A 24103-nucleotide genomic window follows, 5' to 3' on the forward strand; every position below is an offset into this window, starting at 1 on the left:
TAAAGGATCTGCCTGCAATGCAGGAAACCCGGGTTCAATCCCTGGGTTGGGAAGATCCCCTGGAGGAGGAAAAGGCAACCCACTCCAGTATTCTTGCCTGGAAAATCCCCTGGACAGAGGAGCTTGGAGGGCTACAGTCCATGGGGTCGCAAAGAATCGGACCCAGCTGAGTGACTAACATGTCACGCACATTCCAGAGGGATGTTTTGAGTGTGTGTGTGTGTGTGTGTGTGTGTGTGTAGGAAGAAGCCCGGCCTTTTCCACCCAGGGCTACAACAGCCAAGAAGGGATGGGGCCCTGCTAGGTGGGCTGGACCATCGTGTGGTCCTCCTCCCTCTGGGGGTCTGCTGGGTCTCGTCGGCAGTCCAGAAGCCTCCCCTCCTCAGCCTTGACCATAGCGCTGATTTCTGCAGAGGAGGCCCCTGGCAGGGGGTAGGGGTAGTAACCCTCTCTAAGCTAGTGGGCGCCTCTGGAGGGCCTTGGCAAGGTGCCCACGGGGGCCACGTCTCTCCCCACAAGCCGCTTTCATCAGTCTCATCAGAGCTGTCCCAGTCTGGATGGGGTGGTCAAGTCAGAGGCTGGGTGCAAACCCCTGTTTGGGGGCCATGAGGTCAGGTCGGCCAGGTAGGCTCCCTGCCCAGAGGTGTGAAGACCCAGAAGATGTTTAAGCCTCTAGGGAATGCCTCCCTCCTGCTGTGACCTCTGGAGTCTTCTAGTAGCTTCGGGGGGCGGGAGGGGGGGCGGCCTGGGAGGCGCTCTGTCCATTCACATCCCTGGTGCCCTGGCAGTGTTCCCTTGAGGATAGAGGAGAACCAGGATGGAAGCTGGCCTGAGGCCCAGGCAGAACGCACAACAGAGACACCAGACCAGCCTGGGAATTCAGGCTAAGGTGGAGAGGATGCCGTGCTGACCTCCAACCACCCCTAGAACGTGGAACTAACGACTGCCCTTTTTTTCCACTAAGACACAGAGAGACACACCCTTCAACCTCTGCACTGCCTGCCCCCAGCCTGTGTCACTGACCCCAGGGCCGTGTCCCCGAGCCCCATGGCCTTTGCATAGCCTGGGATGAGAGCCCACCCCAACCCCCGCCACTCTGCGTGGCCAGGCTAAAGCCACGCATCAGTCCGGAGCTCAGGTCAGCACCACGGCCCCCAGCCTCCAACCACACATCCCTGTCACCTGTGTGTGTCTCCTCACGGTCACGCCTTCCAGGCTGGGGGATTGCAGAGGATGGGGGCTGAGGGTTACATCTCTCCCTCCCCCTGGGGGCAAACGTGGTATCCAGGACACAGTGGATGCTTCACGCACACTGTCCAGGGACCCCGGGGCATTGGCAGCAGAAGACCCAGCTCTGGACCACCTCCTGTGAAATGGAACGAGTCATTTCTCAGCTCTGCACAATGGAGGCTGTGGTAGTGAGGATGGTCCAAGGACGTGCAGGAACACAAAATTATAGCTGCTTATGGAGCAATGGATGAGAAAGATCTGCAGACTAGCAGGAAAGGTCTCCTACAACTCAAGATATAAAGAAGCAACCCAGCGACATGGGAGCAGCGCAGAGAGGCAGGGCAGTCACCCCAGGCGGGTGGCCCACAAATGGGAGCTTAATTACAAAGGCAGAGCGAGGGATCTGAGTCCCACAGCCGGCTCCCATCCCAGGGGCCCTGTGTCGGGGAGAAAAGCCCCAAACATTTGGCTGTGAAAGCCAGGAAGCTGTGAACCGGCTGGCAGAGACAGGTCCTGGGGTTTCTGACTACAAGATCCAGGGTCTCAGAGCTGCTGTTGGTTTACTGGTGGAGGAAGCTAGGTCCTGGGGTCTCTAATTGTGGGACCTGTCTCTGCCAGCCGGCTCACAGCTTCCTGGACTGGCTTTCTCCTTTTGCCCCCAGGCAGGCCCCCTCCCCACCTGAGGCGGGAGATAGATGAGCCCCAGGGTGAGCAGCTGGAGTCTGTCCCCTGCGGACAGATCCTCCTAGATGAAGATAAGAGCAGGAGCAAGAGAGGAGCTGAGCCCTGCCCAGATAAAAGATGAAAGACCATGTATTCATCACTCCCTAGGTCCTTCCAGACTACACATGCTCAGAAAGTTTTCTTAGAGGTCCAAAAGGGAGGGTTTGCCACCCATTAATAAGTGATGTTAACCTACCCATAGGACTCTTCTCTAGAATCCATCTTGGCTAAGAGATGCTCACGCAGGGGAGAACCCTGAGATAAACCAAATATGGGCTTCAGTTCAGTTCAGTCACTCAGTAGTGTCCGACTGTTTGCGACCCCATGAATCACAGCACGCCAGGCCTCCTTGTCCATCACCAGCTCCCAGAGTTTACTCAAACTCATGCCCATCGAGTCGGTGATGCCATCCAGCCATCTCATCCTCTGTCAGCCCCTTCTCCTCCTGCCCCCAATCCCTCCCAGCATCAGGGTCTTTTCTAATAAGTCAACTCTTTGCATCAGGTGGCCGAAGTATTGGAGTTTCAGCTTCAGCATCAGTCCTTCCAACCAACACCCAGGACTGATTTCCTTTAGGATGGACTGGTTGGATCTCCTTGCAGCCCAAGAGACTCTCAAGAGTCTTCTCCAACACCACAGTTCCAAAGCATCAATTCTTTGGCGCTTAGCTTTCTTTATAGTCCAACTCTCACATCCATACATGACCACTGGAAAAACACAGGCTTAGAACCAGGCAAAGCAAAACGACTGGCCAGCGGAAACCTGGAAAAAGCGCCCCACGTGAGTGATGCAAACCACCACAAGCGCATGATTTTCTGAGTCCGCCCGTGTGTGTCTATCCACATGTACCATTTTCCTCCTAATAAACACTTGACTTGTGTCACTGCTTTCTGTCTCTGTGGAAATTCATTTCTACAGAGGTGATGGACCAGGGCCTTGTCAGTGGCCACTGTTCCTGGTGGTCTAAGGGCTAGGATTCAGGGCTCTCACTGCCGTGACCTGACTTCAATCTCTGGACAGGAAGCAAAACCGGCTTCAAGCTGCTGCAGGCTGAGGCCGCCTGAGATCACACTTTCTCCCTGGCCCTTTGCTCTGAGCAGCAGAGCAGGCTGACTGTCAGGGGCTGGCAGTCACTCTTCCCATGCCCTTGGCCTTCAGGCAGGTTTGCCTACAGAGGTGCCCATGGGACCATGTGGGGCAACGACAGAGAGACAGCTGTAGACTCCCCCAGCTCCTCCCTGCCAGCCCAGGTCCGGGCAGAAGCTGGGGTCCTACGTGGCCGTGGCTCCTGTTGGTGGTCCTGGCACCTCTGGCCCTCGCTGGCATCTTAGCCCTGCCCTCCGTCCCGTCAGAGCCTCTCTGCAGTTAATCCACAGAAGGTCCTCTGTTTTAGCCAGCCCCTAGCTGACCCACCTCCATACTTCTGAATAATATCTGACTAGTCTTGGTCTGATTTCATGCCTCTTCTTGACCCCAGCCTGGATGAATCTCCTAAGACCAAACTTGTTACCATTTCTGCTAGAGACACCGAAAGTTAGCTGTCTCAGAGGTTAATCCTGTCTGGACCTATTACCAGATGGTGCAGCAGAAAAAATCAACAGATCTGAATTTGAATACTGTGTGACTTTGGGCAAGGCACTTAACCTCTCTGAATCTATTTCTTCTTTGTAAAATGAGGATACTAGTACAACCTTCTTGGATTGTTGTGAAGATTAAGTGGATGAGCAGCATGCCTGGCACATGGCAGATTATGGTGGCAGAACTCTGGGGAGTTTGGAATCCTGCTGACTCTCATGACCCCACGCCACCCCCACGCCCCCATGGGGAAAAGCAGACACTATGGTCCTCATCTCACAGAGAAAATGAGTCCAGGGTACGTTCATACAACAGTGAAGACCTGAATCAAGGGTTAATACTCAGATCTCTCAACACTCAGGCGAGGGACTCTTTAGATATAGCACAAGGCTACTTCCAAAGCCTTTACGATGCTTTTGGATATTTATGGGTGAAAAGACAGGCTATCTGCGGTTGACTTTAAAATAGTCCAACAAAAACCAAAACAGTTGGGGGGAAGCAGAATAGATAAAACAGATTGTCAGTGAATGTCGTAGCTGATGGCAGATACTGGGCTCCTTATGCGATTTTTTCCAACTTTAGGTACATTTGAAGTTTTCTGTAATAAAACATGGACATGATTTTGAGCCTTCTTTTTGTTTTTTGGCCATGCCACACAGCATGTGGGACCTTGGTTCCCTGACCAGGGATTACATCTGAGTCCCTTGCATTGGAAGCATGGAGTCTTAACCACTAAACCACCAGGGAAGTTCCAATGAACTATCTCTAATGACTGATGAAAACATTCATGATAAAGCAATCAGTGAGAAAGCAAGACGTAGAACTGTGTAAGCATTGCAATCCCAACTGTGTGTGTGTATCTGTGTTTGTCTACCCACACATGTGTGAAAGTGTCAAGAATGAACAACACCGTTAATTTAACATGTTTGTCTCTGTATGATAGACTCATTATTTTTCTTATCAATATTTTCCAAGGTTTCTAAAATGAGCATGTTCTATTGTATAATCAGAAAAACAGTCGATATGAAAATGCTTAAAATATAATGTTGCTAAACCACGTGACTGTGACAGGAGACACTGGGGGCATTGAGCCAGGTGAGGGCAGAGAGGCCGGGGGTCCCTGAGGCTGCTTGGCCCCAGCCCTGGGAGAGGAGGGGCAGCTGGACAGACACCTCTGGGTCTTTCTTTCCTCTCCAACGAGTGGGTGCCAGTCCCAGAAGGCCCAGCCCTGCTTCATGCTGCTTGCCCTGGTCCTGACCGGCTGTGCTGGCCCTGCCTCAGGGCCAGGTGCTGGGGAGGTGAGCCAGATGTCAGAGCCCAAGCCACATCTGGGGAGGGTGGCTGAGAGGCACGCCGCCCAGCTCTCTGGGCCGGGATCTGGTTTCATCACCTGACCCCAGCACGGAGGGCCCCAGGGCCGGAGGGTGTGGGGCCGCACCCTTGTCCTCGCTGCACAAGATCCTTTCTGAGGACCTCCCAGGTGCCAGGTCCGGCACACAACCTGCAGATGCAGCAGCTGCAGGCCCGCTCTGCCGATGAGGGAGCCACGGCTCAGAGCTGCACCCCCTGTTACCGTCCCCCAGGGCTCCCCCTTGCCCTCAGGGTGGAACAGGGCCCCTGCCTCTGGGTCCCGCCACGACCACCCCCCCCAGCACTGTCACTGCAATATTCACAGTCTCCTCCCACTGGGCGCACACACGACCCCAGGCCTATGCTTGGGATTTCCCCTCATTATGTTTGCTCTCCTCTTATTCCCACATTATCTTGCCTCTGGGGCAATGCCACCTCCTCCAAGAAATGCCCCCCCCCACCCCAATAGGCTCAGACTTCTGGGGCAACTCCCAGCAAATCAATATTTGCACAGCCCTAGTTGTGCCCTATTGCTGTATTGATACTTTGACATCACTCGCCCCTGCTGCCCCTGACCATGGACTCCCCGAGGTCAGGGAAGGGGTCAGGGCCATCACACAGAATCCTTCCTCCAGGAGGAAGCAGCCCCATGCGACCACGGGGTGAAGCTTGGGGTCCTGGCTCTGAATGCAACCTGCACAACTGTGCCCCGCATTCCTGGCCTGGGTCTTACTCAGCTGTAAGCGGGCCTGGCGCAGAGGCTTGTGTGAATGAATGAGCGAATGAGCGAGTGAACGTGTGGCTGTGAGCAGAGAGTTGTCCAGGGTCTTCCAGTGGTAACGGCACAGCCAGGGCTCCACCCATGGCTCAAAGGACCCCAGATCCCGTGTCTGCCACACCCTCTGCAGATGCGGCGAGCTTGCGGCACCTCCAGATACTGAGCCGAGGCTGGTGCAGAGGCCTGAGCCCTGCCGGGGCCTGACCAGGGTGGTCTCCGGGCCTCCCAGAGGATGAGGTGCTGCTGGACGCGGGGTCACACCAGCTGGCCAAGGCTGATGACCTCGAGGCAGTGAGGATTGGGCCTGGTCAGGCTTGTGAAGCCCAGGCCTGGTCCCCAAGGGCACATGCAAGTTGAGAACCTGAGACTACCCTCTTCTTCAGAGGAGCCTTGGACCTCAGCGAAGGGACCCCCTCTCCCAGAAAGGTTGCCCCATGGAGGACACAAAACAAAGAAAAAGTCCAACATAAATCTACTGGTGACCATTCCGTGTGCGAATCCACTAGGCGCCGGGGTGTAACACAGTGAGCACCCCGTGCCCTGGGGCTGTGCACAGACTTCAAGGATGTACGGGGGTGTCCCCCCTTCCCAGAGGTGGGGGTGACTCTAGACTCAGGCAGCAAGGTGTCCATTCTCCCCACAGAAGGTGCGGAGAATCTGAAGGGGCAGAGCAGGAAGTGGGGGTGCAGGGGATGGACCCAGATGATGGGCAGCACTTACCCTGCAGAAATCAGGCTCACTCAAGGGCAGTGCTTAGAGGCAGGGAAGTAATAGAAAGAAAGAGACGGCTTTGGGGGTCAGACAGAGCCCGGATCACATCCTGCTCGACCACTTCAGGGCTGGGTGACATTTACAGCTCACCCAGCTTGTGTGGGTTTGTGAAAAGAGAGTGATGGTTAGATCCACTGGGAGAAATTACAGCAGATGTGCATCTCAGATACACCCCACGAAGAAGACAGGCCACAAAGAGCACAGTCTAACTGATGATTCCGTTCATTCTCAATTCTAGAAAGCACAGACCAAGCTACAGGGAGAGAAAGCTGATCTACAGGGGATGGGGCCTGGGAGGGAAGAGATTACAAACAGCAGGTCACAAGCAAACGATGGCAGATGGTGGCCATGTTCCTAACCCTGAACATGATAATAGCCCCATGAATGTGTCATAAGTTACAATTTTAATTGTACAATTTGACTGTTGTATGTCAATCACACCTCAATGAAACTATTTAAAAAAAAAAATCCCCCAACCTCAAAATTTTTTAAAAATCTCAGTGTCTTCCTCCTGGGAGCAAGTCACAGGGTTGAAGTGTCTTTTGAAGATCACTCATTTCTGTCTGGGTTAGTTCCCTGCCATTTTTACACTGTCAGGACAATTCTTCCCTGACTCACTTGAATGCACATCTATAGAATTCTAACACAGCTCCTGGTCATTAGGCCGGGTTGGATCTCTGAAGGTGACCACGCAAGTGGGGTCCTGCTTTTCTGGAAAGTGGCCTGTGCTATGCTGTACTTAGTCAGTCAGTCGTGTCAGACCCTTTGCGACCCCTTGGACTGTAGCCCACCAGGCTCCTCTGTCCATGGGGATTCTCCAGGCAAGAATACTGAAATAGGTCACCATTCCCTCCTCCAGGGGATCTTCCTAACCCAGGGATCGAACCCAGGTCTCCCACACTGCAGGCAGTCTCTTTACCATCTGAGCCACCAGGGAAGCCCCTGGTGGGCTTGGCCTGGGGGCCTGGAAACCAAAGTGAGGTTGCCCACTTGGTTGTGTTCAGAGTCCTCATCTGGTGGTCCTTGCTGGTCAGCAGGAGGAAGGGCATGTTTCAGAGCTCCCTCCCCAAGCTCCCTGCTGATGAGATTGGTACACCGTGGGCCTTTGAACCTCTCATGCACCTGTGAGCAAGCACACTTGTCAGATTTAATTTTTTAACATAATCCATTTTATTGAAGTATGGTGTTAGTTTCAGGTGACCAGCAAAGTGATTCAGTTATTCTTTTTCAGATACTTTTCCCTTTTAGGTTATTACGATATACCGAATACAGTCCTCTGTAGGTCTTTGTTGGTTGTCTATCCCTTATCAGATTAAGATGACTGTTTTTCTTTTTAGCTCTGATTCATTTTTGTCAGTTACCCCTATTCTGAACTGTCATTGCAAGAAGTTCGAAATCAAAAAGTCCAGTAATCTGGACTTTGCTGAAAGAATTAGACTGAGTTCGTATCAGCATGTAGGATATTGTGTGTGTGTGTATGTGTGTGTGCATGTATGCGTGCATGCATGTTGGTGTGCACATTCACAGGCCACTAGCTGTGAACAGTCGTTCCTCAGCTGCGGCTGTCCCTCATGACCTTCTTGCTAGTTGGTATTTTCCATTCTTAGAAATGACTCTGAACCACTACAGTATTAAGAGAAAAATCAAGACAGAAACCGGTACTGAAGGAAGCATATAGAACCACGTCTGTCCAGCCGTCCTCTCTTACCTGGCCCGAGACCGCCCTTTGCACCCACATGGTCTCCAGGCTGGCTCCCTCCCCTCTTTTCTGACCTTGAGTGACCTTTGCAAATTGCAAGTCTGCGTATGGCTTTCTTCTGCTTGCATAGTCTCCACTGGCTCCTCTGACGGCAGAACAAAGTCTATGTGCCTCCTTATCATATATTTAATAAGGTTTCTGTGTCCAACATATATAAAGAATGCTTATAATTCAATAGTAAAAAGACAACCCAAACAAAAATAGGCAAAACATTTGAGTGGATATTTCTCCAAAGAATGTATAAAAATGGCCAGTAAGAACATGAAAAATTGCTCCACAGCATTTGCCATTAGGAAAATGCAAACCAAATGATAGCGAGATAACACTTCACATCCACTAGATTGACTCTTAAAGGTGAATCATGACAAGTGAGGATGTTAGTGAGGAAGGGAAGAAATTGGAACCATGTGGGTTATGTAGAATGTTGGTGGGAATGTAAAATGATATGGCTGCTGTGGGAAAAAAAGTTTGGTGGTTCCTCCAAAGTTAAACCTGCAAGTACAATGTGACCCAGAAATTCCACTTGTCTGTACATGCCCAAGAGAAATGATAGCATGCTCTCAAAGCAGGTACATGAATACTCACAGCAGCATTATTCATAATAGCTAAAAAATGGAAGCAACACAAATGTCCATCAACTGATGGACAGAATGTGGTCTGTCCATGTGATGGAATACCTTTTATAGGATTGGAGTACTGATACATGCTATATGACGAACCTTGAAAATATGGTGCTAATGAAAGAATCCAGACAAAAAGGCCAACTACCGTGTAATCACATTTATAGGAAATACCTAGAATATGCAAATCCGTGGAGACAGAAAGTGGATGCTTGTTTGCCAGGGGCTGGAGTGGGAGAGGGAATGGGAATGACTGCTTAATAGGTAGGAGGTGTCTTTCTAGAGTGATGACAATGTTCTGGAGTCAGAGAGTGATAAAGGCCACACCACACTGAGGATGGACTAAAAGCTGCTGAATGATACACTTTAAAAAGCTTGTAGAAAATAATAATAATAATAAAAAATATATATAAAAAAAATAAAAATAAAAAATAAAAAGCTTGTAATGGTGAGTTGTATGTGGGACGTTTCCTCAGCAAAGTATTGCTGTGAAAGTCGCTTAGTCCTGTCCAACTCTTTGTGACCCCGTGGACTGTACAGTCCATGGAATTCTCCAGGCCAGAATACTGGAGTGGGTAGCTGTTCCCCTCTCCAGGGAATCTTCCGAACCCAGGGATCGAACCCAGGTGTCCCGCATTGCAGGCAGATTCTTTACCAGCTGAGCCACAAAGAAAGCCCCAGAATACTGGAGTAGGTTGCCTATCCCTTCTCCAGTGGATCTTCCCAACCTAGGAATCGAACCGGGATCCCCTGCACTGCAAGTGAATTCTTTACCAACTGAGCTATCAGGGAAAGACAATGATTAACAAACCCTGAGAATGCATATATTAGCCTGAATCCTGCCCACATCAAGTTCCTCCACCTTTACAGAAGTGTTCCCAACTTGGTCAACTCCTGGTGATCTCACCCTCTTCTGAACTTTCATGAAATCTACTGAAAAAATTGGTGATTTAACTCATCCTACAAGACCTACCGTTCTTTATTTCTTTGTTTATTTTTCATTATTTACATTTATTTCACTACCTCTCAATATTTATACTAGATTTATATTTATTATACAACCTTTCCAATAAAAATATGTCAGAAAAATTAATGAATTAAAAAAAACAAAGAATACCATCAAGTATAGAAAGTCAGGGCCTGAGGATTAGTAGAGAGGGCACAGAAGTCAATGGAACTCAACACAGAGGGGGAGCAAGCCCATGCCAGGGAACAAGTCCGTACCCCTCCATGAGCACGGTCATACCCACATGGGCCCTCAGCTCCCAGAGGACCAGTGAGTGATGGTGCTGGGGCAGTCAGCTACTCATATTAAAAAATAGCTACATTCCAACCTCCCACCATCCACAAAATTAAATCAGATACACAAAAGAGATAAATAAGGAAAATGAAGCTTCTAAATCCATAGAAGAAAACACTGGAGCCTGTGTTTGTGTTCTTGTAGGAGGGAAGGCTTTGGCCAAGAAAATATAGCAAGCAAAACTCACAAAGAAAAGATGGACACGCTGCCCTGAATCAGAATGGAAATCTCTGCATGAACGGAATCAGGAGGTACAAATTTCCTAAAATAAGACTAACGTGGGGATACACTCTACCAACCACATGGTGACTACAGTTAAAACACTGTCCAATGCTTGAAATATCTGAAAGTACCCAGGAGGACGGACCTTAAAAATTCTCATCTCAAGAAAAGAATTGTAACTATGTGTGGTGATGCATGTTAACTGGACTTAGTTTTCTTAACTGAATTATAGCTGATTTACAGTGTTGTGTTAATTTCAGGCATTCAGCAAAGTGAATCTGATATATATACTTTTCCAAATTCTTTTCCCCTATGGGTTGTCACAAAACATTGAGTTAACTGGACTTATTGTGGCTATCATTTTGCAGTATTTACAAATATTGATTCATCATGTTATAAACCTGAAGTTAATACAATGTTGTCTCAATTATACCTCAAGAAAATATTGAAATTTCTATGTGCCAAAAAAATCACCATAACCAAAGTTTAATAACTGTGTGAAAAAATAAAAAAGACTAGGAGAAATAGTTTATATATATAAATATATACATATATATTTACAATAATATGTTTATATAAATAAATATTTATTTATATACAAATAAATGTATGTTATATAATATATACTTAAATATATATAAATATATATATAAATATCCAGAACATGTGAAGAACTCATACAAATCAACAACAGTAATAGAAGACCAAGAACCCAATAGAAATGGAAAAAGAATGTGAATATCAATTAGCAAATTATAAAATCCACATGGTCAGTAAACATTGGACAAAAAAGTTGGCCTCACTAACAATCAGGGAAATGTAAGTGAATACCCCAAGGCAATACTGTTTCTCTTGCGTGAGCTGGGCAGAAATTAGAAAGTTCGAGCACCTCAGAATGGAGAGGATATGAAAGTGGATATTGAATGCCTGATGTGGGTTGTATAAACAGGTGTAACCATGTCGAAAGGCAATTTGACAACACGAATTTCAAATTTTAAATCTTGTATACCGTGACCTGATTATTCCATTTCTTGGTGTGTACCCATAAGAAAACTTGTACACACATACAGAGAGGCATATACAAACTTGGTTACTACAGCCTTCTTTAAAAGAGCAAAAACAAGAGACACAACCTAAATGCCACAGCTGGGGACAGGCCTAGTAAACTGTGATATCACCACACAATGAAATTACATGCCGCATTACCAATAATGAGGTTGTTCCTCTAACTTGGCCAGAACAGGGCTCCAAAACAAACTATTGTTAGATGAAAAAGCAAGTCACAGAGTCACACCATGTGTGAAAATACACCATTACCCACAACTATACTGCAACATGCTTTCGCAGACACTTGTATGTGTCAGGGCAGGGGTTGCCCCCAGGTAGGAGAGTGGGATTAGGCCTGGCCATCAGCAAGGACCAAAGGTGATTTTTTTCATACTGATTCTATTTTTTCAAGTAGAGTATATTTGTGTAATCTCAACATATGACAACATTGCAAGTCAATTACACTTCAATTAAAAAATAGATTAAACAAAAAAGAAAGATATGTAAAGATTTGGCCCGGAAAAGTTAAGATCAAATTATATTCTGGAAAAAGTTCAAGAATCTTAAGTTATTATAGATTTTTTAAAATGCTACACATATATTAATAATGCCAAACTTTAAAAAAACTAAACATATTGTCAAGGAGATGGAAGGACTGGAAGTCTCAAACTCCTCTGGTAGGAACACAAAAGGAAACAGCCATCTTAGATCACAGCGTGTGCTGACACGCTCAGTTGCTCAGTCGTGTCTGACTCTTTGTGACCCCGTGGACCGCAGCCCGACAGGCTCCTCTGTCCGTGGAATTTTCCAGGCAAGAATGCTGGAGTGGATTACCATTTCTTTCTCCATAGATTTTTCTTTTTTTAATAGACCTCTGGGTGAGTAGAGTGACTTGAAACTAGGAAAAAATTTAAAAAATTTTAAAAACGTGAATTTAGACACATGGGACTACATTCTATCAAGGCAGTCTGAGCGCAGGTTGGAAAAGAATTTCCAGACCCAGAGCATTTTAGAGGAGAGAGTTTATTGAGAGCAAAGGGCCGAGGTAGTGAGGGGCACTGCCAAGACACGGGGCTGACTTCCTCACAGACCAGGGAGGGCGGACTCCTCTCAAGTTAGTAGCCGTTTTTATTTTATTTTTTTTAGTTCTTCTCAACATTTATTACTTTTTTTTAGTAGCCAATTTTTATAGTTTCAAGACAAAAAAGAAATTCCTGCTGCAAGGGCAGCACTAGATGATTAGCTAGGATGATAGAGGGTGAGTACCAGGGTGGGTATTTTCACCTAATATGGAGTCAGGAAACTGACCAGTAAGGATCAGGGGGACTTCTGGCAACGGTTATGAAGGGGCTCAGTCAGTTCCCGAGGCAACCTTGGTTCTGGGCTTCACTGTCTGTGGCCTTGGTGCAAGGCCTCACACCTGTGGCCTTGGTACAAGACGCCACATATTCAGCACACTGTAATAAACCAGAATGGAAAAGAATAGTAAGAGGAGTATATATATAACCGAACGACTTTCCTGTATAGCAGAGATTAACACATTGTACATTGACTAGACTTCAATAAAATTAATTGAAAAAATAAAATAAAATTAATTTTAAAAATTTTAGGTTAGAAAAAATAAATCAAAACCAGGAAAATATAAATAAGGATATGAAGTCAGGGCTGTGGGAGAAAGAAATGGAAATATCAAACCCAGATGCCAATGATATATGACTCTGAGAGTGTGAAGAAGAGGGAAGCCTGGCGTGCCGCAGTCCACGGGGCCACAGAGTCGGACGTGACTGCGCGACTGAACAACAAGTGACCTATGAAATTGCCATAGTTGAAGTTCGTATTTAGTTCTGAGCTTTCTGGCAACCCAGGGGAAAGTGGGTTACGTAATCAACCTCTGATTGTCAGAAAGCAGGAACCTGGTTAGAAATTTTCTCGTGTGGCAGATTTTAGCTTTCTAACCACAACGGAGAGCCACAAGTTCAACCTCTTGGTAACTTCAGGGCCATGCAGGGGGTTGAGCACCCACTGGCCGGCCCTGCAAGTCTTTTTAGGGTTGTGACCACTCTGGTAAGTGTGGGATGCTTACCAGGGTGGAGCAAATCATCCTGGTCCTTCAGGATGAAGCAGAACTCCAAAATTCCATGACCCACTGTTGGTTTAAATTTGGTTACATCACTAGGATCCTGACCCCAGAGGCATAACTGTGACCTGTGGTCCAACCAGAATCCAAGGTCAAGGCATGAATTGACCATGGGTAAGCCATCCTTTAGTTTGTATCTCCTTCTAGTCATCCCTTATCATCAGTGGTAATTTATAGAAATCCTACAGAACTTGTTTATACAGGGTTTGGGATCATGTTTGCATCCTTAATTCAGTGGTACAGAGCTCAGAGAAGTGAAGCAATTTCCCCCCATGTCACAGGTGACTGGCCTCAGAATGAAGAGTGTAAGTCCAGTATCCTGGCTCTTTCCACTGCCCAATTCACCCTGCATGCCAGATTCAACTGTAAACTGAGAATGTGATATGTCAGAAAAAACAGAAGAAATCCTATGACCAAGAGTGTGTTTTCTTTTTTTTTTCCCTCCCTTGGCCATGCTGCACGGCATGCAGGATCTTAGTTCCCCAGCTAGGGATCAAACCTGTGCCCCCTGCTGTAGAAGCGCTCAGTCTTAACCATTGGACCTCCAGGAAAGTCCCGAGAGTGTGTTTTCCTTCACACTCAACACTTGGCAGGCAAAACACTTGTTCCAGGTTGAGATTTTCAGATTGAGTGGAATTGAATTTTGGAAATGACCAATAGCATCCAAAGCCTGGTCTCGGAGATGACATGGATAATCAATTATAGCTTGCTATTTATTTTTACCCTGCTCTCTTTAAAATGGATTTCTGTTGATATTTTAAAAGTGTGAAGTAAGAAAATAAAAAATGACGAAAGGAGAAAATGAAAATTTAAACTGAAACAAAGCCCATTTGCTTGCACCATAGTGCTAGAAGAGGGCCATAAGTGTGATCCTGAGCTTCTTTGTGGCCAAAGCAAAGAGTGAAAATGGTCAGCTTCAAGGTGCTCGTGTTATGTAAGTTATAAACAAGTGGACTGTCAGATGCACAGACATTCCTAAGTATAGAGATCTAAAGCCAATGTCTTTTGTGGTTCCCAATAAACCTGATCTCTTGGGACGAGAGAATAGTGTCCTGACCACATCCCTGTGGGGACAGTGTCCTGACTACATCCCTACAACAGTGAGTTTCTGTGCGTGTGTGCTAAGATGCTTCGGTCATATCCGACTCTTTGCGGCCCTGTGGACTATAGCCAGCCACCCTCCTCTGTCTATGGGATTCTCCAGGTATGAATACTGAAGTGGTTTGCCACGCCGTCCTCCAGGGTATCTTCCCAACCCAGGGATTGAACCTGAGTCTCTTACATCTCCTGCATTGGCAGGAGGGTTCTTTACCATTAGCACCAACTGTAGGTCCTTTTTAAAACAGCATCTTCAGGACTTCCCTGGTGGTCCAGTGGCGATGACTCTGTGCTTCCAGTGCAGGGGGCTTGGGTTCACTCACTAGTCGGGTAACTAAGATCCCACACGCTACAATTAAGAGTTCTATGGCCACCCCTGAAAGATCCTGCTTGCCTCAACTGAGACCTGGGGCAGTCAAATAAATAAATATCAAAAATTAAAGCAACATCTTCAAAGCACTCAGTTGGCACGGCACCAAAAAGTAATTCAATAAACTCACCAGTCCAGGGCGGGGTCAGTCTGGACAATACTGGTTTGTCACAAATAAGTTGTGATGACATAGATGGATGCAGAGATTAATTCCCAGAGGAGACCCGGGCAGCGGCTGACTACAAATGTGACAGAGGCCACAGGGGGCGGCGGTGTTGTCCTGCTCCCGGAGGAGAGGCCCGAAGGCGGGGCAGTGTGGATTTGGATAAGAAGGTACTATTGTGTCTCGAAAAAGAAAACAAAAGTTTCTTAGTTGATGAGACTGTGTCCTGTCTAGACAAGTGTCGTCATGGCGCTATCCTTGAGGAACTCCAGGCTGTGTTGACCAGGCAGCTGACATGCTGAAAACCTCTTGTGAATCATGACCCCAGCATGGCAACTCTGTGGCTTGGGCAAGTTACATCGTCACTTTGTACCTGAGTCTCCTCCTCTGCCATGCAGGTCGTCTGAGAAACCTGGAACATGCTGGTCCCTTGTGGGCTCTGGAAAGATGCTAAGTCTTTCTGTCATGAAAGGTGAGATAGCAATGTGGCTCTGCTGGAGGACTTTGACCCAAGTCCCTGGCAAGGATGCAGGATACTCTCCTGGAACCAAGATCTTCAACTCCAGCCCCAAGGCCTACTGGGTTCTCCTGGGCTCCATGTGGGAACCAGCTCTTTCAGACCTGCAAGCTTCAAGCAGGTCAGGGGCCTGCCTGCCCAGAATGACCAGCCATGGAAGGAATTTTAATGGAAGTTCATTAACATTTTTCTTTCACTTCTGGAGGATTTGCTTTGAGAGTTGGGTGGAATGTTATCTCCAATGAGATGAAAGTAGAGTCCTCGGATGAACGGAGCCCCCTTGTTCCAAGGAGTCCTTGTCTGATGCTAAGTTTGTACACACGTACCTAGCTAGCCCCTGCATCCTACTTCCAGGCCCAAGACACTGGGACCATTGGTTTAAGGTTTCCCAAGAGCTGTCCTCTTGGTGCCTTGGTGAACTGGAGAGGTTGAAAACCCCAGCACCTGGGTTTGTCTGCAGACAGGCAGCCACACGCTGGTTCAGCCTTGATAGCCTGCTCTCGGGTGCTGGCCCGGGTGCTCACAATGGCTACTTTGGGGGATCCTTGTGGGTGCACTTAAGTGGCCAGGAGTGGGCCACAGACACTGAGGAAGGAGCTGTCCCGTCCCAGAGCTCAGGGCCCTGCCCCTCCCAGCTGGACCATCCCGTGTGGAACCTGAGACCTTCTGTGGCTTTTTATATTTAAACTTAATTTAATCAAATAAAAATTCAGTTCCTTAGTGGCGTCAGCTCCATTTCTGGGTGCTTGGAAGTCACACCTGGCTACCTATAGGATAGAGCAGGTGGAGAAGATTTCTTGTCATTGTAGAAAGTTCTGTTGGACAGCCTGGCCCGGGTGTCAGGACTTTCCACTTGCTAAGGAAGGCTGGTTGGGTTACGTGACCAAGATATTAGTGATGGTGGGTGACATTCACCTCCAGATGAATCCATGGCTCAGAGCCCTGGGTGCATCCAGGCCACCCCATGGTGTTTCCGGCTCCCTGCCCTGAGCCAGACTCACCCCCTAAGCTGTGTACTTGCCCCCCTGCTCCCAGAGAGGTCAGAGCAGAGAATCTGGTCCCAGCAACCCAAGGTCAGCAGTTTCCTGCCAAGCAGGTCTGGGCTGGGCCTGGTGTTTGCTGAGCTCAGCAGCCCCCTGAGGCCCCATGGCCAGCTGGGTCTCCACCCTCTCGAGGCAGCTGGACACCCCAGTCCACCTCTTTGACTCCATCTGCCCATCCAGGACCTTCCTCCTGCTTCCCAGCCAACATGAGCTGAAAACAAGGACAGCAGCCTTCCCAGTCCACCCCACTATCATCAGCATCTGCCTCTGAGAGCCTGGCAGAGCCCCCTGCTCCTGTGAAAGCCTTTGCCTCTCCACGTGTACATGCACATGAGTATCTATGTGCGTGTCTGTGTATGTGTGTGTGCATGCTCGTGCACCTGTGTTATCCTGGGCTGAGGCTTTGGGGACCAAGGACAACGTCCACGTCCCTTTCCTCCCCATCGTATACTGATGGGAGGGGGAAGTATTTGCATTCCAGTCCTGCCCAGCAAGCTGTTGCTGTGATTAGTCACTCAGTCGTGTCTGACTCTTTGCGACCCAGTGGACTGTAGCCCACCAGGCTCCTCTATCCATGGGGATTCTTCAGGCAAGAAAACTGCAGTGGGTTGCCATGCGCTCCTCCAGGGAATCTTCCCAACCCAGGGATCGAACCCAGATCTCCCGCACTACAAGCAGATTCTTTACCGTCTGAGCCACCAGGGAAGGCCCGCCCAGCAAGCTAGGGCTGGTGTTAGAGTTCGTGGAATAATCTCCAGCATGTGAAAGAAGCTAATCCTAGACTTGAGTCCAGCTTAGCTCAGTCTTCTCTTCCGTAAAATGCGGACAGTAAAGGCAGCTCCCACAGAGCAGTGGGCAGCGATGAGTGTGAAAGTTCTTAGCCACAGTTCCCGGCACGTGGTGCAAGCTCAGGAACTCTTAGCTACAGCTGCCTTTTAATAAATGCAGAGCATCACCTTCCTTTATTAAATCCCTACTACAGATTGGAGCTCTTCTGAGCACTTCATTTATTTTTTATTGAAGTATAGTTGTTTACAGGATCATGTTAGTTTCGGGGGCACAGCTCAGCGATTCATTTATACACACACACACATACACACACACACACACACACACACACACACACACACACACACACATAAGGCTTTCCTCATAGTTCAGTTGGTAAAAAATCCGCCTGCAATGCAGGAGACTCCAGTTCGATTCCTGCGTCAGGAAGATCCCCTGGAGAAGGGAAAGGCTACCCACTCCAGTATTCTGGCCTAAAGAATTCCATGGACTGTATAGTTCATGGGGTTGCAGAGAGTCAGACATGATTGAGTGACTTTCACTTTCACACACACACACACACATATATATATACACGTCTCCAGATTCTTTTCCCTTACAGGTTATAACAAAGTATTGAGTATAGTTTCCTGTGCTATAAGTATGTGCCTGTTGGTTATCTGTTTTATGAATAGTAGTGTGTATCTGTTAATCCCAACCTCCTAATTTCACCTTTCCCCACCCCCTGTCCTCTTCGGTAACTATAAATTTGTTTTCTGTGCCTGTGGGTCTCTTTCTATAAACAATGGAATATTATTCACCCACAAAAAGAATGAAATAATGTCATTTAGAGCAACATGGAGGGACCTAGAAATTATCATACTAAATGAAGCAAACCAGACTGAGAACAATATCACATCGCTTATATGCGGAGCCTTAAAAAAAAAAAAAGACGTCACTTCCTTGAATGCTCCCTGCAACCGTAAGCAGCGCTGATGGGGAGTAGACCCTCAGGGAAATTCCCTGAGTGTCCAAGGGCCAGAGGGCTGTGGGATGTCCCACACTCAGCTCAGACTCTCCCAGCGGCCCAGGAGCATCAGCGCCCACATGGGAAGGAAGAGGCCTGAGAACAAAGAAACAGGCTACTGATGGCCACGGATGAAGACTGCAGGAGAGGGTGCTCGGGTCTCCCCTTCTCAGTTCTCAGTTCTGTGATCCCTCCCGGAGCACCTGCTGGGTACTGGGTTCCCTGGGCTCTCTTCAGTGGTGGACGGAAGAGTAAGAGTTCTGGAGATTCCAGAAGGTCACTGCTGAGCAGAGACGGCAGTAGGAGCTGACCAGGCTCGCCCTGCAAACGAGGGGCTCTCTCCACAGCCAGGGAGGGTGAGTCAGGATGCCTGCCTGGCCTGGTCCTCCTCCTCCTCCCCCAGAGCACTTACATGAAACCGTTAAGAGGTAAACGGGTGGGGTCCACGCAGCCCGTGGACTGTGTGAGGCCGGTAGTGGGCCCTGACATGCTGGGCCTGGGTCTCCCCAGAGTCTGGTTGCTTGGGAATGCAGCCCAAAGTGGGTGGGAAACTCCATCTAAGGCTAAATATAATATGAGGCTGATATAATATGAGGCTTCCTCTATTAAAAAAAATTCCTTACCCATCAGCTACCCAAATTCTACTGCTTAAGAAGCATCCACACCTTAAGACTGGGAAATTCTGCCTCTCTCAAAGGCAAACTGTTTCACAGGTTGGGAACCACCCACTGGCAGCAATGCCTTCAGGGGGTTGGCCCATTCTCTCATCAGAGAAGCCGACCCTGAGTGAGACCCCGGGGGACAAGTTTTGCTGAGACACGGGAGAGAGGATCATGGAAGTGCCGGAGTGGGGTCGGGGCGCTGATCCAGTGAGCTGGGGCGGGAGGCCCCACCAGACGCACTCAGGACTCCAGCAGGCCATGCTGGCAGGCCGACAGCTGAGCACAATGACTTCATTTTCAGCTTATTATTATTTAAACATGGAAAAAAATGAGGAGAGACAAAAGAAGTTTGTTTTGGCAACTTGACTTTCAGCTTCAGGAAAGTCACGGCCTAGGGTTTTCCCCAGCATTTGTTCCCCTGGGTCTTGGGTGCAGGGGGTGGGGACGGGCCAGGTGGGTGCAAAGAGGAGGGGGACATCCCAGGGCCACTTGTTTTGCCTACAAGACCGTAGGACTGGGGTGGCTGATTCTGTATTTTTTTAACTGCAGTACTGGGTGGACTAAAACACTGCTTTGGGTTTTTCTTTGTTTTGGTTTTGCTTTGTTTGTTGTGATTCCTGAGGACAGAGTACTGCTTCTGGCCCAGGCTCTTCAGTGTGGCCTCAAGCAACGAGCTGCCCCAGCCTGGGCCTCATCTCCTAGAACACACACCTCAGGTCTGTCTCTGCAGGATATGGGATGGTGTGTGGTGCCTGCTGGGGCACCGACCACCTCCACTCCTTCCATTCAGAGGCAACCATTTGCAAGGCTTCTTCCCAGTCCTTCCTCTTCAGAGAGCCAGTCTGGACCCTCTGGCCATCTGCCATGCCTGTAACCCTGGTGCTTGATTCCACATTTTGCAAACAGCAGAGGAGAGGTTTAGGACCCTGGCTCTTACCTGCCGTAGGCTCCCAGGCAAGTCACTTGTCCTCTCTGGGCACCTGTCTCTTAATCTCAGGAATGGGGAGTTGTCATCACCATGAAATGGTGAGGGGAACCCTACACCAGTCTGGTCCAGCCCTGGCACACACTCAACGTGCCAGTTTCAGGGCCGTGAGCATTGCCATCCCCCTGCCCCCCGCCGGCCCCATCTGCCTCTCCTGGCCTGGGTGGGCCTGCTGTTTGACACCCAAGTGGGAATTTTTAGGGTGCAACCACATCTCCTCATGGCCCTGGATCAGTGAGAATCGTTGATGAGGTCCAGCGCCGTCTCCCAAGCCTGCAGGAGCATCTGGGCCCTGGGGTGGCAAGACGGGGACCCGGGCACAACATCTAGGGAGGCGCCAACTCTGAGGTGGCAAGTGCAGGGTGGGCCTCCCTTGTCTCACTGGAGTCCCGGCCCTGCACTGGGGACCAGAACAAGAAGATGTAGTCATCAGGGGGAGACAGGCTTCCCCGGGGACGTGGGGGTGCTGGAGCCCCCTTCTCCCTCTGCCTGTTCACCCGTCGCCTGGCCTGGTGGGTCTTCATGAGCAGATGCTGACAGCCTTGCTGTGCCCGCACAGGTGGGCCCTGGAGCAGAGCATGCCTTCAGTATGTGTCAGCAGACAGAGGCTGAACTAGTGAATTGCAGAACATACGCTCAACTGTCCTTTTACCCATCCGTCCACCCACCCACCCAGAGCACACAGCCTAAACACCAAACTGTGTGCTGAGCACCATGCTGGGAGCGGGAACCCACAGCCTGGCTCACAGTGGATATGAATGGATGTGTGTCTGTGTGTCTGTGTGTATCTTGCCTCCCCTTCCCGACTGCCCTGCAGAAAGGTGACCTGACAGCCAGGGGTGCTGCTTCCGGTGCAGCCAGCAGACGCCTTCCGGAAACGAGGCAAGGTCACGCCTCAGTCAGCGGAATTTCTCCATAAATCAAGAGTACCCCTAGCCGTGGGGTCTGGACAGAGCTAGTTCTTTATCTGTCCCTAGCATCTGTGAGGAAGGCCTTTATGTGACTGGACAGTCTTCAGCCTCCCAGAACTAAAGGTCTGTCTGGGGAGTCATAGCTGGCTCCCAAGGGGCAGAGAGAGCTGTGGTGGACTTGATCTTGACCTGGCCCCCAGCCAGCCTTCACCACCTTGAGCTCGTCTCAGCAAAGCCACGCAGAGGCTGACCGTGGAGGGGAGGCCAGCCTCAGCCTGAATTAGGTGCTACCTACCCTTGGAATCCCCTGCAGTGATGAAGCAGTGATCGCCATGGCCGGCATGGAGCTCTGTAATAATTACAACAAATTGCAGCACAGGCTCCATGAATTGAGTGCTTACTGTGTGTCGGACACTGAGCTGAGTTCTGCCCATATCTTATCTCATTTAACCCAATAATAACCACGTAAAGCAGCCAGTATTCCCATCTCCATGTTAGAGATGAAGAGACCGAGGTTCAGAGTGGTCTTCACCCTTCTCAACCCTCAGTTTCTACACCTAGGTAGAGGACATGATACCTCCTTATAGAAGCTAACGCAGCAGCTAGGAGCTTTGCAGGGCACTTTAAAATGCACTCGGGGGACTTCCTTGGTGATCCAGTGGTTAAAAATACATCTTCCAATGCAGGGGACCCAGGTTTGATCCCTAGTTGGGCAACTAAGATCCCACAGACTGCAGGGCACCTAAACCCATGTGCTGCAACTAGAAAGCCTTCACGCCATGATGGAGATCCTGTGTGCTGCAACTAAGACCCATAGCAGACAAATAAATAAATAAGTAAGTTTAAAAATAAAATACACTTAGCCCAGCAGCACTGCCACAGAGCCAGAGGAAGTCACGGTCAACATGTAGTGAGTGCCCCTCTTACCATGACCCTGTGAGGGAGGTGTTGCTATGACCACCAGTTCCAGAGGAGGGAAATGAGGCTCAGACGCACTGAATAATTTTACACAACCAGCAAGTAAATAGCCAGGATTCAGACCCACACTCAGTTCTGTGACCCTGAATACTAGTCACGGTTAGCGTGAGAGTGTTGGGTGGAGTGTGCAGCATTTGGAATCAGATTCCAACTCTGAGGCTACCTGAAGGATTCCAGGGGCGACGGCAGGAACCTCTCCAAGCCTCCGTTTCCTCATATGTCAAATGGGCCTCAGATGCAACCCTTGCAACCAGGCTGTGAAAACAGAGGAGAGTAATGAGGCAGGCGCCCAACCCAGGACCTGCAACCCTTGGTGGCACATGGAGGCTGTTGGTGCTCAGTCCCTCTCGGGCAGTAGGCGCCCACCTGGGGGCCTAACTGGGGAGGGTGGAGTGGACTGCTTCTCATGGATCAAGAAGTGCAGTTCACTTCAGTTCAGTTGCTCAGTTGTGTCCTACTCCTTGCGACCTCACTGACTGCACCATACCACGCTTCCCTGTCCTTCACCATCTCCCGGAGCCTGCTCAAACTCATGTCCATTGAGTCAGTGATGCCATCCAACCATCTCATCCTCTGTCTTCCCCTTCTCCTCCTGACTTCGATCTTTCCCAACATCAGGATATTTTTCAATGAGTCAGTTCTTCCCATCAGGTGGCCAAAGTATTGGAGCTCCAGCTTCAGCATCAGTCCTTCCAAAGAATATTCAGGACTGATTTCCTTTAGGATTGACTGGTTTGATCTCCTTTTAGTCCAAGGGACTCTCGAGAGTCTTCTCCAACACCTCAGTTCAAAATCATCAATTCGTCGGGGCTCAGCTTTCTTTGTGGTCCAACTCTCACATCCATACATGACTACTGAAAAAACCAAAGCTTTGACTAGATGGATATTTGTTAGCAAAGTAGTGTTTCTGCTTTTTAATATGCTGTCTATGTTGGTCATAGCTTTTCTTCCAAGGAGCAAGCGTCTTTTAGTTTCATGGCTGCAGTCACCATCTGCAGTGATTTTGGAGTCCAAGGAAATAAAGTCTGTCGCTGTTTCCATTGTTTCCCCATCTATTTGCCATGAAGTGATGGGACCGGATGCCATAATCTTAGTTTTTTGAATGTTGAGTTTTAAGCCAGCTTTTTCACTCCCTTTTTCACTTTCATCAAGAGGCTCTTTAGTTCCTCTTCACTTTCTGCCATAAGGGTGATGTCATCTGAGTATCTGAAGTTATTGATGTTACTCCCGGCAATCTTGATTCCAGCTTGTGTTTCATCCAGCCTGGCATTTCCCACAATGTCCTCTGCATACAGGTTAAATAAGCAGATTTACAGTATACAGTCTCGATGTACTCTTTTCCCAATTGGAACCAGTCCATTGTTCCATGGCCAGTTCTAACTGTTGCTGCTTGACCTGCATACAGATTTCTCAGGAGGCAGGTGAGGTGGTCTGGTAGTCCCATCTTTCAAAGAATTTTCCACAGTTTGTTGTGATCCACACAGTCAAAGGTTTTGGAGTAATCAATAAAGCAGAAAGTGAAGTCACTCAGTCATGTCTGACTGTTGCAAACCTATGGACTGTAGCCTACCAGGCTCCTCTGTCCATGGAATTTTCCAGGCAAGAGTACTGGAGTGGGTTGCCATTTCCTTCTCCAGGGGATCTTCCTGACCCAGGAATTGAACCCAGGTCTCCTGCACTGCAGGCAGACGCTTTACCATCTGAGCCATCAGGGAAGCCCTCAATAAAGGAGAAGTAGATGTTTTTCTGGAACTCTCTTGCTTTTTCTATGATCCAACAGATGTTGGCAATTTGGTCTCTGATTCCTCTGCCTTTTCTAAATCCAGCTTGAACTTCAAGAAGTCCAGAGGTGGACTATTAAGGCCATAACAGTGACCCCACACACCACAGGGATGCATGCTTGTGCATTTTCTCTATAGCATCCTTAGCAGGTGGCTTCCTCCCTCTTGCTCCCAATGGCTGTTTCACCCCCAGGCATAGCCTTGGTTCCACCCAGGGTAAGCACGTGTCACTGGCCAGATCTAGGTCATGTGGCCACTCCTCAGTGCAAGGGAGTCTGGGAGGGGAAA

General features: G+C 48.9%; 1 pseudogene; it reads left to right on the forward strand.

Moving 5' to 3' along the window:
• The first annotated feature begins 605 nt into the window (after window positions 1–605).
• Window positions 606–24103, forward strand: part of LOC122688527 — a 41553-nt pseudogene continuing 18055 nt past the window's right edge.

Source organism: Cervus elaphus, chromosome 33 (genome assembly GCF_910594005.1).
Source record: "Cervus elaphus chromosome 33, mCerEla1.1, whole genome shotgun sequence".
In the NCBI taxonomy this organism is placed as follows: domain Eukaryota; kingdom Metazoa; phylum Chordata; class Mammalia; order Artiodactyla; family Cervidae; genus Cervus; species Cervus elaphus.